Source organism: Sus scrofa, chromosome 11, assembly GCF_000003025.6.
Source record: "Sus scrofa isolate TJ Tabasco breed Duroc chromosome 11, Sscrofa11.1, whole genome shotgun sequence".
Lineage (NCBI taxonomy): Eukaryota > Metazoa > Chordata > Mammalia > Artiodactyla > Suidae > Sus > Sus scrofa.
Genome location: NC_010453.5, coordinates 78,908,687 through 78,923,750, shown reverse-complemented (window position 1 = coordinate 78,923,750; position 15,064 = coordinate 78,908,687). Strand labels below are relative to the sequence as shown.

The following is a 15,064-nucleotide window of genomic DNA, read 5'->3' as shown; positions in this document are numbered from 1 at the left end:
TGTGGGGCTTGGGGGTCCAGCTTCCTGGGATTTGCATCTGCTCTCACTGATGTGTCCTCAAGCTGGGAACCCAGTAGGCCATGGGGTGGAACTCGCACTCGGACCAGCTGCGGGAAGCGACTCAAAACCGCATCCGGGACTGGACGAAGGAAAACACACAGCCGTGTTTGACCGCTTACTGCCATGGGCTGAACTGTGGCTCCAGGTTTGCATGCGAAGTCTGCCCCACATGTGGTGTGTGTGAGGGCGGAGCCCCCGTGATGGGGTCAGTGTCCTTGGAAGGAGAGGAGGGACCAAAACCCACTCTCTCCCTCCCAGGACACAGGGGCCTCAGGGGTACCAAGTTTGCCGGCACCTTGATCCTGGGCCCCCAGCCTCCCTCAGGCTCAAGTGCCCCTTACGCAGCCCGAGCTGACCCTGAGCCACCGTGTGTTGTGTCTGCCCTCAGAGGGTCCTGCAGTTCCCTCCCCCAAAAGGGATCATATTAAGCCAAAGGCACCGAGAGAGCCAGAGCTAGGGCCATGCTGCTGGGAGCAGGGAGGCTGCTCCATGGAATGCCCATTAAACAGTTTTCAGCCAAATTTCACTCCCTAGATTTTCAAAAATGCCAGACTAAGGGGTTCCCATTGTGGCGCAGTGGAAACAAATCTGACTAGGAACCATGAGGTTGCAGGTTCGATCCCCGGTCTCACTCAGTGGGTTAAGGATCTGGCATTGCCGTGAGCTATGGCGTAGGTCACAGAGGCGGCTCCGATCTGGCTTTGCTGTGGCTGTGGTGTAGGCCAGCAGCTGTAGCTCCGATTCAGCCCCTAGCCTGGGAACCTCCATGTGCTGCGGGTGTGGCCCTAAAAAACAAAAAAGCATTTTTTTTAAATGCCAGACTAAGAAAGAGAACAGGTGAGAGGGATCCCCATGTTATAGACGGAGAGACTAGAACCTCCTAGGACGAAGCAGCAGTGTGCTTAAAAGAGAGAGAGAAACGTTTCGATGGTGACGCTGAGACGACTTTTCAAAGGGTTTACCTCCAGCCACATGCTGCTCACAGCAAAGGTGAGGGGCTTGCTTTTTCTTTTTTTCTTTTTGTCTTTTTTTGTCTTTTTTTTTTTTTTTTTTTTTTTTGCAATTTCTTGGGCCGCTCCCACGGCATACGGAGGTTCCCAGGTAGGGGTCAAATCGTAGCTGTAGCCGCCGGCCTACACCAGAGCCACAGCAACGCGGGATCCAAGCCGCATCTGCAACCTACACCACAGCTCACGGCAACGCCGGATCCTTAACCCACTGAGCAAGGCCAGGGACCGAACCCGCAACCTCATGGTCCCTAGTCGGATTCGTTAACCCCTGTGCCATGACGGGAACTCCAAGGGGCTTGCTTTTACACCAGGAAAAGAACCCTGTTTTTCCAGGCGTAGTGACTGGGCGTGATTCTTAGCTCCTGAATAAAATGATTTCCAACTTTGAAATCAGTTCTTCGAACTTCAAACTTTGAAATTGTTAGTTAAGTTGTGAAGACAGAACAAAGACGCTTTCCGGGTATTCAAGTTCTCAGAATATTGACCTCCTCCCAATGCTTTTTTACTTTTTATTTTTATTTTATTTTATTTGTCTTTTTAGGGCTGCACTCGCGGCACATGGAGGTTCCCAGGCTAGGGGTCCAGTCGGAGCTATAGCTGCTGGCCTACACCACAGCCAGAGTAACGCCGGATCCTTAACCCACTGAGCAAGGCCAGGGACGGAACCTGCGTCCTCATGGATACTAGCTGAGTTGGTTAACCGCTAAGCCATGACAGGAACTCCCAACACTTTTTTAAAAGGAAGTTACTTGAGGATGTGCTTCCAAAAAATGAAGATGAAATAAAGAAAGAGAAAGACTTGGGATCCACAGAATAGTGGCCCCAACTCAGAAGAAAACTGTGACGAGAAGTTTGAAAATGACAACCGTGCTTCAGGTCCAGAGAATGACCCGTGGTTCTGATTTGTCCCCAGGCCAGGACCCCGCAGGCTCATGGCAGATGAGCGGAAAGACAGCTGGCGCCAGGGGACGAGCTGGGAGCTACCTGACGTGATGGAGAAGAACAAAGGGTGCACTAAAGGAAGAGGAACAACATGAGAATGTATTAGAGGAAGAAGGTTAAAACCATCAGGGCGGATGAAGCAGGCAGACAGTGTTTACAGAAGGAAAGCTAATCGTAATGCCTCTCGGCTCGACAGTAAGTGATATTGACATAACCATGAAAATGTAAATACTATTTATGGACTTAACTCAAAACATTAATAAAATTACAGTGGGAATATGGAGTGGGGAGACGAAGCTAAAACGTTACCCCGGCAGAAAACAAGATTCGTCTCAAAGTAACAAATCAAGAAATAAAAATGGAAGCATGTGATTTAGTGACAGGAAAGCAATGGCCAGAAGAAGCAATCTGAAAGTTAAAGAAGTTGGGGTCACAAAAAGAGGACAAGGTTAAGAGGGAGACTCGGTCAGTTCCGGCCAAGCTTTTGGGTCCTGTTTTATTTCACACTCTGATGATGTTATGTGCATACAATTATTTGAATTAAAATGTAATAAAATAATTAAATTATAAAAGATGAAATAAAACCAGAAATCAGCATGTCGGGACCAGCTCTTTACAAAAAATATGACACAAAAGTTTCACAGCTATATTACAGGATTCACATCTCTGAAAGTCCTTATGTGCAAAATCACTGTGGAACACACAGCGTGGCTGCATGCAGAAAGCAGCTCCCACAAACGCCACACACGAGAAGCTCCGAAGCATCGCTAGTGACTGAAGGAAACCAGAAGGCGCCCCCTTCCATTCCATGACTGAAGGCAGGAACTCGGGGCCGGGAACTGAGCTGGAACGTAAAGCAGGTGACAGGAGAGTGTGTCTTATTCCCACCCCGGGAAGCGAGCTGACAAGCTGTAGAGAGGAGTATTAAAAAAATCGTGACTTTTTACCCATCAAACCCATAGGGAACTGACTTAAGGGATAGACAGTAAAGCCGTAAGTAGGCAAAAAAGAAAACAAGCCAAAGTGTCTGGCAATAAACAGTTCAGCAAATCAAGCATATCCGTTTTATGGCTCATTATCAGTGACAACTGGTGACACGTAAGTTTGTAGAGATACAAAACACTTTGTCTAAAGAAAATCAGAACTTCAAATAGTGTATGGTTAGTACGTCTGGTACATGACGACGACAACAACAAAGAAAAATGATGTCCTCAATATTTTAATAATAAAGCGAACGTCTTTGTAATGGACTTGTAGAAGATCAAAGCGGACAGTTGACACCATCTAGTTAAGAACCCGCTCTTCAGAAGAGGAAAAGCGTTGCTCACACCACAAATTAATGGGCGATCAGAGTTGTGGCTCAGTGCCTGCCCAGCTCGCCAAGCGCAGCCAGGACCACCGCCTCCGGACTCGCCCCAGGCCGGGCTTCCGCCTCTGCAGCTTTACGTCCCTGCTCACTAAAGCGTCACCCACTGGCCCTGAGCTGTGGTGCAGGCCGCAGATGCGGCTCAGAGCCTGCATTGCTGTGGCTGTGGCGTAGGCCAGAGGCTGCAGCTCCAAATCAACCCCTAGCTTGGGAACCTCCATGTGCCACAGGTGCGGCCCTAAAAAGACCAAAAAAAAGAGCCTCATCCACTGTAACCACTGTCACAAAATGTCCCCTCCTGCAGCGAAGACTGGATTTTTAACTGTCCCCTCCAGGTTAGGAGGGGCATGGCTGGCAGATGGAGCCTCTTCTGACCACAGGGCCCTCTGCTGCCCTGCTCCCTCTTTGCAGCGCAGTCGTGTCCCAAGGACAGCGTGGGTAGGTGGGTGGGGGAGGACAAGGGTCCCTGCCACCAGCCAGCGGTCCCTGTTTCTGCCTCGGTCTCCCCAGGGCTCCATGCCTGCATCGCCCCATGTCTCCCTTGCAGTAGGAGTAAACCCGCCACCTTCCTAGCATCTCGTAGTCAGTTATCCGTATCTGTTGGGTTAAATTCCACATCTACCCGAGAACAGAGGAACAAAAAATTTCAAGCGGATTTTCCACCCAAACTGGTCCTCTCTCGGTGAGCCCCATCTGCAGTCTGGCTGTCGGCTGGCCCTGAGTGGTGATGGTTACATGCAAGTGGCCACATAGGGACCTTAACAGAAGGTGGCCCCAAGTGGCAGGCTGTCCCAGCAGGGCTGCAGAAAAGGCAGGGCCATGCCCCTCCGGAACAGGCCAGTGGGGCTTCTGGGAGGAGGTGGCCACGTTGTGGGGGGAGGGGCACATTGCATTTGGAAAATGTCGTGTTGTTTTAAAGGCGGGAAAAGCTAAAGGAGGAAACCACTCTTGTCCACGTTTGGAAGTTTCATTGGAAGTAGCCTCTCCTAAGCCGCCTCGCTGCCCCACTTTGCCCTTGGGGAGCAGCGAGGCGGGGAGGCTTGGAGAAGGGTCTGGTGGAGCAGAAGGGAAGCTCGGGGTAGGCCCTGCTCAAGCAAAAGCACCAGCCTCCAGCATGTTTACCTAACGCCACCAGGGGCGTGAGGAGAGGCCAAAGAGTCCTGAGCTGTGCTGCGACAGCGTGCCCCAAACGGAGTTTCCTGACAGGAGACAGGGGCAGCGATGGCCCGTGGCTGCAGCCCCCGCTAGTGCCCGGCTTCAGTCTGGGCCCCCACCCAGCACCGAGGGCTGCCGGCCCGGGACACTGGCGGCTGGGGGCCCCTGGGCTGCCCGAAGACCCCGAGGCCTCCGCCTGCGACCGGAGTGGCGAGCAGACGCACATTTCGTCCTCCGGCAGAGCTCTCGGGGGTCGGCTCCAGGGCCAGAGTAAAGCTGGGGCCGGGGCGGGGTTCGTCAGACATGCTCTAAGATGAACCAGATGCGTCTTTAAACACTCGGCCCCAACAGTGATAGAAATATTTGGGATGACCTTTGAAATTTATCAAGCACTCGCTGCGTGCCAGGAACTGAGTCAGCACGTTCCACAGGCGACTCCGCCGGGCCCTCAGTGACCCCGCCACGCTCCGGACGTGAAGCCATGTCCCCCGGCTGCTCAGACCACGGAAAGATGAGATCTGCGCCCACGGCCTCTCCCCAGCCCACCCTCCAAGCCGCAGCAGAGCTGGAGGAGGGGGCAGTGTTGGTCACAGTGACAGTGACACGGGCCAAAGTGGGGTGCCCACCAAGGTGGCCTTGGGGACTGCCGCCTCTCAGGACTCTCGGGTCAGCACAGGAGAGAGGAGATGAGATGAGGCGCGGGGTCGGACCCTCAGGGCGTCACTCCTTAAACGCCCTCGTGAGGTTGAAGTGAGGACGCACCCCAGCCTAGAGCAGCCACCACCAGAGAAGAGCCTGCGGGCGGGCACCCCGGCGCCCGGGCACACACCTCGGGGGAAGCGCCTGTCCGAGTGACTGGCGATCAGACTGGACGCCACCCCCGCGCCAGCCACATGCTGAGGCTCCAGCAGGCAGCGGTACCTCCAGCCACGGTGCCGAGAACCACACGCCCACACATTTTTCCCAGAATGGATTTTTCTACAGAGCTTCTATCACGCGGGACATGACTCTCGACCCTGCCGTTCCTGGAAGCTAGTTTTTATGACTGCAGCTCCCGAACCCGTCATCCCGACGCCCGGCCTTGGCAGTGGACTGGGGCTCCACGCGGAGAAGCCTGGGCTGAGAGAGCAGAGGTGGGGGAGCCACAGCTGAGTCCTCTGTGACCTGTCCCAGGGCACCGTCCTCTCTGCCCTCTGCCGGGGGCTATGAGGACAAAGGTGACCCAGTAGCAGTGCAGCAAGTCCTTTGAACCCTGGCGCGAGCGCCCTTGTTCGGCAGCGGCCTCCCGGGGTCGGTGGCAGGCGGTGAGGTAGCATTTCTTAAGGGCTGGCCACCTGCTGTCGCTGCAGGATCTTAAAAAGCTTTCCTCTCGCTCTGTCACCACAAGGACTCTGTGGATGAGAGCTTCGTTAGGGCTGTGATTTCGGGGCCCTTCTGCTCTCACAGAGCCGTTTTGTGCCTGAATCTGAGCAGTGGGAAAGGGCCGCCCCCGACCCCCCAGGTCATTTAATTCCGGGGCCTTTCAAGGTGAGTTCCTCCCGGACGGCTGGCAGTTGCTGCACTGGGCCGAGGTGCTACCCTCCCGGCAGGGCTGTGGCCCCTGTGGCCTCTCGGGTGGGACCACTGCCCCTGTGCAGCTGCTCAGGGTCCAGGCGGCAGGACAAGGGCCGGCCAGACCAGGAACCCTGGGCCCGGGGCCTCCCTCTTGACCGAGTCTCCCTCCGCCCGCTTTCTTCTCTTCCTCCTTTTCCCCAGACTCTGGGGACTTCCCTGCGGTGTGAGGCGCCCACTGTGCTGTCTGGTTCCTGGTCCTGTGGGGAGGAGACGGGATGAGAGCCAGCCCTGCTCCGTGACAGGCCCGCGGGCAGCAGAAGAACGACTTCCCTCCCCAGCCTTCAAGCTGGAGAAGAGCTGCCTCTTGCGTGTCCCATCTCGGAACAGACATGGTCTCCGGGCCACTGTGTACGTTAAGTGCTGCTTGAGACCATTTTCAACGACCGTGTCCAGAGGAAGAGAAAAACAAAGACCGAACACAAAACCTCTGTCTGTGTAACTCGCCAAGCTCATCAGCTTCTGGCATAACTGTCCTTAAGTCCTCCGTCGGGTAATTGAATCCTGCTGTAAGCCTGGGCTCTGCTCACCAGAGGCTTTTCTGAGTATTACCAAGGCTTTTGTAACCCAACTGTCAAGTGTCCAGATTTTCCAAGCACCTTCTCTGTGTGGTGAAGGGCATGTGTCGAAAGAGTTGGCACACTCGTCACCGCAGCCCCTGCAGTAACCGCAGCACAGAGAGGGGCCTCACAACCCTGGCGCGAATGCTGACACGCCATGAACCTCCCAGATGCTGGCTGTCCACCCAAGCAGCCCACCAATGGCCCCTGTGGTCTTCACCTCTTGGTTTTTATTTCCTAGGAAACCAGTCTCTATGATTTGGAGCCACAATTGCAGAGGAAAGTCACGGAAACGCAGCAGGATGATCTAACTGGTTTGCCAAGGACATGCTGCTCTTCTAAAATTCTCTTGTAGTTCTTCTACAACCAAAGCAATCATGGGCCAAAAAATCAGCAGCCGTCCACACGGAAACTGGTAAGGGACTTCGTTATTCTCACTCTGAGCCATCAGCATGTTGGGTGTTCCAGTGACAGGAAAGAGCATCCCGATGGACAATGCGATTCGGACGTGCTGGATCCACTCTGAGCCAGGGATGTTTTCAACTGTGTTTTCCAGGGAGCAGGGACTCTGATCCAGGGGGAAGTCGGGCAGCCCTTTAAATGCAGCCATAATAAGTAAGTGACTTATAATCAGCCAGGAAGTAAACGCCCTCAGTGCATCTGTGTAACGCACTCCAGATGCTGTGGCTCCTGGGGCGCCGAGATGCAGGAAGCCAGTCCTCCGTCCCCACCGGCGGGCCGTGCGGGCAGCCACCCCACCCTCCATCCGCACCTGCCCTCTGATCCTGGCACAGGGGAGCATTCTTGCCAAGCGTGAGCTCCCCTTCCATTAAACACAGCACACAAAACTGTGTACAGACACGGTGAGCGGGATTAGGAAGACATGCTGTGTTTACTTTGCGGATCCCAAAGTGGACCCTGTAACCCTTCATGTGCAGAGTCCAAAAGCTAAGCCCGCCATCTCGCTCACAAGCTTCCTGCAGACACACAGCGGCCGGGCACCATTCTACTGGGTGGTGCAGTGGGCAGGGCTCTGCACGAGGGTCCGCGGGGCCTTTGCCAACTGGTCAGCCCAGAGCAGGTCTGGGCCCTGAGTTAGTCTGGCTCCAAGGATCCCGTGCCAGGCTCTTGCCAGGATGTCACCGCGGGCAGGGCACCCATCGCCGCAAGCGGTGTTTCATGATGTGCTCATGGATGATTGTCCTTATCCACGGAGAGGGTGCTTGGGCATCCGGGATGCTGGGGACCATGTCAGCAGAGTGCCCAGATGCGTCACCGCCACAACTGCTACAGACAAGCCTGTGTCTGAGGAGGGAACCCTGTGAAGGGAGACTGTCCCTGTGAAACCTTGAACAGACGCAGGGCAGGGGGGGCAACAGCCACGCCCAACGCTGCCCCCAGGGCCTAACTGCATCTTGGGGCAGTTGGGGGGGGGCTCCCAGAGCATCACGACGTGTCTGAGGCCCATGCAGGACATGGCAGCCACCACTGGTGACAAGGGCCAGAATGTAGAAGGGTCCAGCGCCTGGAACATTTCTCCAGTTCCCTCTGGACACCCACTCGGTTCTGGAGCTGGACCCACCTGGCCATCCGGCCGGCCCTCCCGATGCCTAACCACGAACCTGGGCCTTTGACCTGCTCTGGCTGCTCAAGACATCTCCGGGGCTACAGGCTGTACCCAGACAGACAACACCAGCAGGCCCTGCAGGCCAGCCAGGCTCTCCTGGAAGGAAGAACAGAAACAACAGTACTTAAAGGACTCTGGCTCAACAGAAAAGAGACAGGGCAGAATAAAGAACCAGGGAACTGAAAGCTAAAACAGTAAAAATCACCCAATCTGAACAACAGAGAGAAAACAGACCCAAGACACAAAAAACAGAACACTCTTAGTGTTGGGACCATGGAGCTGTAGCAGAAGGTCTAACGCGCGTGTCTCAGAGTCCTGGCCGGAGGCGAGAGAGAAGGTGGGGCTGAGAAAATACAAATGAACAAATAAATAAAAGATGAAAACTTCCCAAATTTTGCAAAAGGCATAAACCTACAAAATTAAGAAGCTGAAAACAATTCCCAAGAAGGATAAATCCACACTAAAAAACAGCATAGGAGTTCCCATCGTGGCGCAGTGGTTAACGAATCCGGCTAGGAACCATGAGGTTGCGGGTTCAATCCCTGGCCTTGCTCAGTGGGTTAAGGATCCGGTGTTGCCATGAGCTGTGGTGTGGGTTGCAGACGTGGCTCGGATCCCGTGTTGCTGTGGCTCTGGGGTAGGCTGCGGCTACAGCTCCAATTAGACCCCTAGCCTGGGAACCTCCATATGCTGGAGGAGTGGCCCTAGAAAAGGCAAAAAGACAAAAAAAAAAAAAAAAAAAACCCAGCACAGTCAAACATCTGAAAACTAAAGAAAAAATGAAACGTTTTCCCATTAGAATCAAAAACAACTTCAAAAAACTATTCAAACGGCAGCAGATTTCACACTGGAAAGCATGAAAGCCAGGAGGAAGTAGCCCAACATTCTTCAGATGCCGAAAGAACTGTTGGCCTCGAAACCTGTGCTCAGCAAAAGCAGCTTTCAGGATCTAAGGGGAAACCAAGGCATCCTCACTGGGAGGAAAAGCAAGAAAATGTGCCACCAGGACACCTGTCCTGGAAGAATGGCCGCAGGAACAGATCCAGGAGGCGCTTGGATATCGGGAATGAGAAAGGAATGATGAGCAAAGGTGCCTGTAAACTCAATCGGCCTTTCTTCTCCTGAGGTTTCTAAATTGTGTTTGCCAATCAAAGCAAAATTACACCACAGTCGGATGTGCAGGAAATAGGGCAGTTATACCATAGACAGAAGAGGGGAAAAGACACGAACAGAGGTAAGGGGGCTATTCTTCACCCTGAACTGGTAAAACGGTGATAAGTTATGTGTAAAGTAACATTTGGAGAAACCACCACAAAAGCTATACAAGACGTACGATCAAAAACTTTATAGAGACATCAAAAGAGAATTCTAACAATTCTCAAAGTAATCCACAGGAAGGCAGGCAAGAAAAAGAAAACAGAGAGAACAGATCAAAAGTAGGATGGCAGCCACGGCCAGAGCCCGACATGTGGCTGTGACACCAACATCAGGGCCGGAGCACGATGAAGGCACTGAGCTGGGCAGAGTGGGCTAGAAACGTGACAAGAGACCCGCTCCAAACATAACCGTGTGAGCGGGTTGAGAGTCAGAGAGTGGGACGGGCTAGATCACACGCACATTCACAAGACCGCAGAGGTGACCGCGCACGTCAGATAGAGAGACTTCAGAGCACAGAAAACCGAGGGAGGTGGTAAAGGGGCCACTCCCCCCACAGACACAGGAATCCTGAGTGCGCATGCAGACAAAAGAGCCGTGAAATACACGAGGCGAAAACCGATGGGACTGAAAGAAGAAAAAGACAAACCCACAATTCTAGTTGGAGACCTTGAAAGGCCTCTGTCCGGCACTGGCAGCAACCAGACAGGTCAGCGAGGCCGCAGGAGAACTCGCGTCCCCACCCAAAGGATCAAATCCGCAGTTGTCAAACATCCCCCCCAAAACCCCGCGGTACGCTCTCTTCCAAGGGCGCTCAGAACATAAACCAAGATGGGCCTCATCCTAGGACATAAAACAAACCTCAAAAAGTGGGAAAGAGCTAAAATCACAGAATGTGTTTTGCGACATGGTGGTATCCAGCTAGAAATCAATAACAGAAAGAGAAGAGGAAAACCTCCATACACCTGAAAACTAGGCAATAAACTTCTCGATAGTTCCTCCATCACAGAGAAGTCTCAAGAGAACTTTTAAAAATATATTAAACTGAATGAAAATGCATGTCCAAAAAAATTGGGGGAGCCACACCTCTGGCACATGGAGATTCCCAAGCTAGGGGTCGAATCACAGCTGCAGCGGCCAGCCTACACCACAGCCACAGCCACGCCAGATCCGAGCCGCATCTGCAACCTAGGTCGAAGTTTACCGCAATACCAGATCCTTAACCCACGGAGCAAGGCCAGGGACTGAACCCACATCCTCATGAATACTGGTCAGGTTCTTAACCCGCTGAGCCATAGCAGGAACTCCATGTCAAAATTTTGAGAGATTAGGAGTTCCCGTCATGGCGCAGTGGTTAGCGAATCCGACTAGGAACCATGAGGTTGTGGGTTCGATCCCTGGCCTTGCTCAGTGGGTTAAGGATCGGGCATTGCTGTGAGCTGTGGTGTAGGTCACAGACACGGCTCGGATCCCATGTTGCTGTGGCTCTGGTATAGGCCAATGGCTACAGCTCCGATTAGACCCTTAGCCTGGGAACCTCCATATGCCGCAGGAAGTGGCTCTAAAAATGGCAAAAAGACCAAAAAAAAAAAAAATTGAGAGATTAAAAACTAAAGCAGTGCTGGCAGGTTTATGGTCCTAAACACAGACATTAGCAAAGAAGAAATGTCTCGAGTCAATCATCTGAGCTCCCACCTCAAGGAATCAGAAGAGGAAAAGCAATTAAGCCCAAAACAAGCAGAAGGAAAGAAAAGATAAAAGAAAGGACAGAAATCAATGGAACTAGGCATTCCTGCTACAGCTCGGCGGTAACGAACCAGATTAGTATCCACGAGAACACAGGTTCAATCCCTGGCCTCACCCAGTGGGTTGAGGATCCGGTATTGCCGTGAGCTGAGGTGTAGTCCAACAGATGAGACTCAGATCTGGTGTGGCGGTGGCTGTGGCTGTGGCGTTGGCCAGCAGCTTGGCTCCAACTGGACCCCTAGTCTGGCAACTTCCATAGACCACGAGCTTGGCCCTAAAAAGAAAAAAATGAAAGAAGGAAATCAACATACACACACACATGCACGCAAAACATTTCACAAAACCAACAGCTACTCAAGCATAAGACAAGCACCAGAGGCGATACATGAACTTGGCAGTGCCCTATGGTTTAAGAGCCACATAAAAAATCAGTATTATGGGATCCGAGCCGTGTCTATGACCTTTACGTATCGGTAGAAATATACCTACACATACGGCCAATTCATTTTCAACAAAGTGCCAAGATAACTCAGTGAAGAAAAGACAATCTTTTCAGCAAATGATGCGAAGACAGCTAGATATTCACATGGAGGAAAAAAACTCTGATCCTTAACTCCCAAGAGACACAAAAATTAACTCAAAATGTATCATAGCCTTAAATGTTGAATAAAAAAAAACTTTAAGGTGCAACTTCAGAGGGGAAAACGTGCAATTTTGTAACAGGAAAATATTTCTTAGCTAGGATACAAAACGCATAAAAGAAACTCGATAAATTGGACTTCGTAAAAATTTAAAACTTTTGCTTTTGGAAAGACACCATTAAGGAAACAAATTTAAAAAAGAAAAAGGAATATTCTTTGGCTTTTTTCACCTATGATCAAAGGCATTGATGTAATTTAGCAACATTATATGGTGAAAAAAATTGACAACTAGAAATAAAAGGAAGTTCCCTAAACACATTTTGCTTTTTCAATTTGGTGGGAAACTCTCTGGACTCTGTTCTACAAGCCAGCTTTTATTCTTCTCTCCTGGCTGCACATCTAAGTCATAAATCCTCTCCACGAAGACACGCCTGCCTCTACCTGGAAGCTGCCCAGATGTTTTCGCCTAACACATTTCAACATCTCTTTAGACTCAGAGATAAGCAAAGAAAAAAGGGGAGGGAAGGAAACTTACTGCATTATTGGGCCAACTGCCCAGGACCAGTCCTTCTGCTGGGGTGGGGGACCCTCCACCAGAGAGTGCCAGCAGGGGCAGCTCCGTGATGGAGCCAGCAGGGGTCTGGGCCCGGAGCCCAGCTGGCCCTGGAGACCCCCCTGGACCTGTGCTGAGCAAGGTCACCATGGGATGTTCACCACTGAACACACGATCCGTGCAGCACTGAGCCCTGGATGTGCTCCCAGACCACGTCCGTCGTGGAGCCGGCTCAGGCTCCCAAGTGGAGGAGAGGAGGCAGCTGTGAGGTCCGTATCTGGAGGAGCTGCTAAGAAGGAGCCTGACGCAGAGGCGGGCAGTGCAGCCCTGGGGCGAAGCACCCGGCTGCCCGGTGTTCTCCACGGTACCCAGCCGTCCAGAACGCCTACCCACTGCAGCGCGACCGAAAGAGAAAGAAAAGGGGAACACAGCATTTGGAAGAAGGGAAGGCGGAAGAAAAGAAACGAGACTATCGCTGTTTACCGGTGCCATCTCTAAGACCGTCTGTGTCCCAGAGTACCTACGATCACTGTTGACACACCCTGGCGGTGTCACTGCCACACTCATCCCGTGAGGCGGGTCTCGCCGTGGACATTCTACAGACGAGGAACCAGGCTTTCAGAAAGTAAGCAGTGTTGGGAAAACCAAATATCCACAAGCTAAAAGAGGGATACTGGACCCCATCTTACATGATGCACAAAAAATAACTCGAACTGGCTTGAAGACAAAAGTGTAAAACTGAAACTTTACAACCCCCAGAAGAAAATACAGGGGAAAGCTCCTTGATGCTGATCTTGGCAAAGGTTTTTTTTGGATTTGATACCTACAGTGCAAGTGGCAAAAGCAAAAAATAAATGAGGGAGACGACATCAAATTAAAAAGCTCTTGCACAGCAGAAGAAACAGTCATCAAGGAGAAAAAGCAAACGACGACCTCGGCAGAGCGGTGGCCAAGCACCTGTCGGGTAAGGGTCGATCCGTGAGGACTCGCACACCTCAACAGCATCGCAGATAATCCAACTTAAAAACGGGCAAAGATCTGCGTAGACTCCGGTCCAAAGACAACACGCAGACGGCCCACAGACGTGTGACAAGGCGCTCAGCCTCACTCATCACCAGGGAAACGCAAGTCAGAACCGCCATGAGACATCGCCCCACACCTGTCAGAATGGTTGTTATGAAAAAGACAGGAAGTCACGAATAGCGTGAGGACGTGGGGAAAGGGAGCTCCGTGCCCTGTTGGTGGGAACGTAAACTGACGCAGCCACTGTGGAAAAGAGCATAGACGGGCCTTAAAAGTTAAAGACAGAACCGCCGTGTGATTCAGCAATCCCGCTACTGGGCACATAATCACAGGAAATTAAATCACTGTCTTAAAGAGGTATCCGTACCTTCGTGTTGGCTGCAGCGTTATTCACAAGAGCCAAGATGTGCAGACAACTGGAGTGTCTGTTGGCAGGTGACTGTCACCTTTACGGGTGTATATAGATACAGGTATACACGTAGCCTTTTCTTTACCCATTCATCCCGATTGTCTTCTATATACACAGTACGCATATTGGATAATTATGCCCACATATAAAGTGGATAATTATCCCCTATAAAAAAGAAGGAAATCCTGTCATTTTCCACAACACGAGGGCATTATGCCAAGTGAAACACGTCAGAGAGAAATACTGCATGACCCCACTTGCATGTGGAATCTAAAACGCCCAACTCATGGAAACCGAGGGGAGGCTGGTTTCTGGGGGCCGGGGGGGCTGGGAGAGGTTGGTCAAAGAGCATAAACTTGCAGTTACAAGATGAGGTAGTTCTGAGGACCTGGCGTGGTGACTGCGGTTAACAGTACATATTGCACACCTCAAATTTACTGAGAGAGTAGACCTCACCCTTCTTCACCACACACGCGCGTGCACACACACACACGCACACGCACACACGCACCCACCCGTGGTGGCCTGTGGGGCAGTACCCGCCTTAGCCAAGCTCACGGTGGTCGCTGTGTTTGCGCTCGTGCAGCCGACCTTTGGGATGTGGAGCTCCCCTTACACGATGTCACTTGTCACCTGTGCCTTGACCAAGTTGGCTAAAACGAGAACATAAAGACTTGCTCAAGACTGGAGCCAGCAAGCATGGTGTCTGGAAATACAGGTCTGGTTGTTTCCAGAATCGGAGCTTCAAGCCACAAAACCTCCTCAAAACACCCAAAGAATGGACTTAAAATTAGTAAAACCGGAGTTCCCGTCGTGGCGCAGTGGTTAATGAATCCGACTAGGAACCATGAGGTTGCAGGTTCGGTCCCTGCGCTTGCTCAGTAGGTTAACGATCCGGCGTTGCCGTGAGCTGTGGTGTAGGTCGCAGACGCGGCTCGGATCCCGCGTTGCTGTGGCTCTGGCGTAGGCCTGTGGCTACAGCTCCGATTGGACCCCTAGCCTGGGAACCTCCATATGCCGCGGGAGCGGCCCGAAGAAATAGCAAAAAGACAAAAAAAAAAAAAAAAAAATCGTAAAACCGAGAGAGGAAATTACAGTGATGGATAGTAAAATTAATATGCGAAGTCGGTAGCATTTCCAGACGTCAGCAATACCAACTAGCCGAGAATGGGGAGGGCAGAGGACCAGTTCAAAATAGCAGCACAG

The 15,064-nt window shown here is 52.0% G+C and overlaps 1 long non-coding RNA gene across 1 annotated transcript in view; it reads left to right on the top strand.

Annotated features, from left to right (window-relative positions):
• Positions 1 to 15,064, top strand: part of LOC106504762 — a 31,334-nt gene that overhangs the window by 13,682 nt on the left and 2,588 nt on the right. The window contains exons 3-4 of the long non-coding RNA XR_002336799.1: positions 1,984 to 5,666; positions 6,946 to 7,119. This is a non-coding gene — a long non-coding RNA (uncharacterized LOC106504762). The remainder of the gene's footprint in view (positions 1 to 1,983; positions 5,667 to 6,945; positions 7,120 to 15,064) is intronic.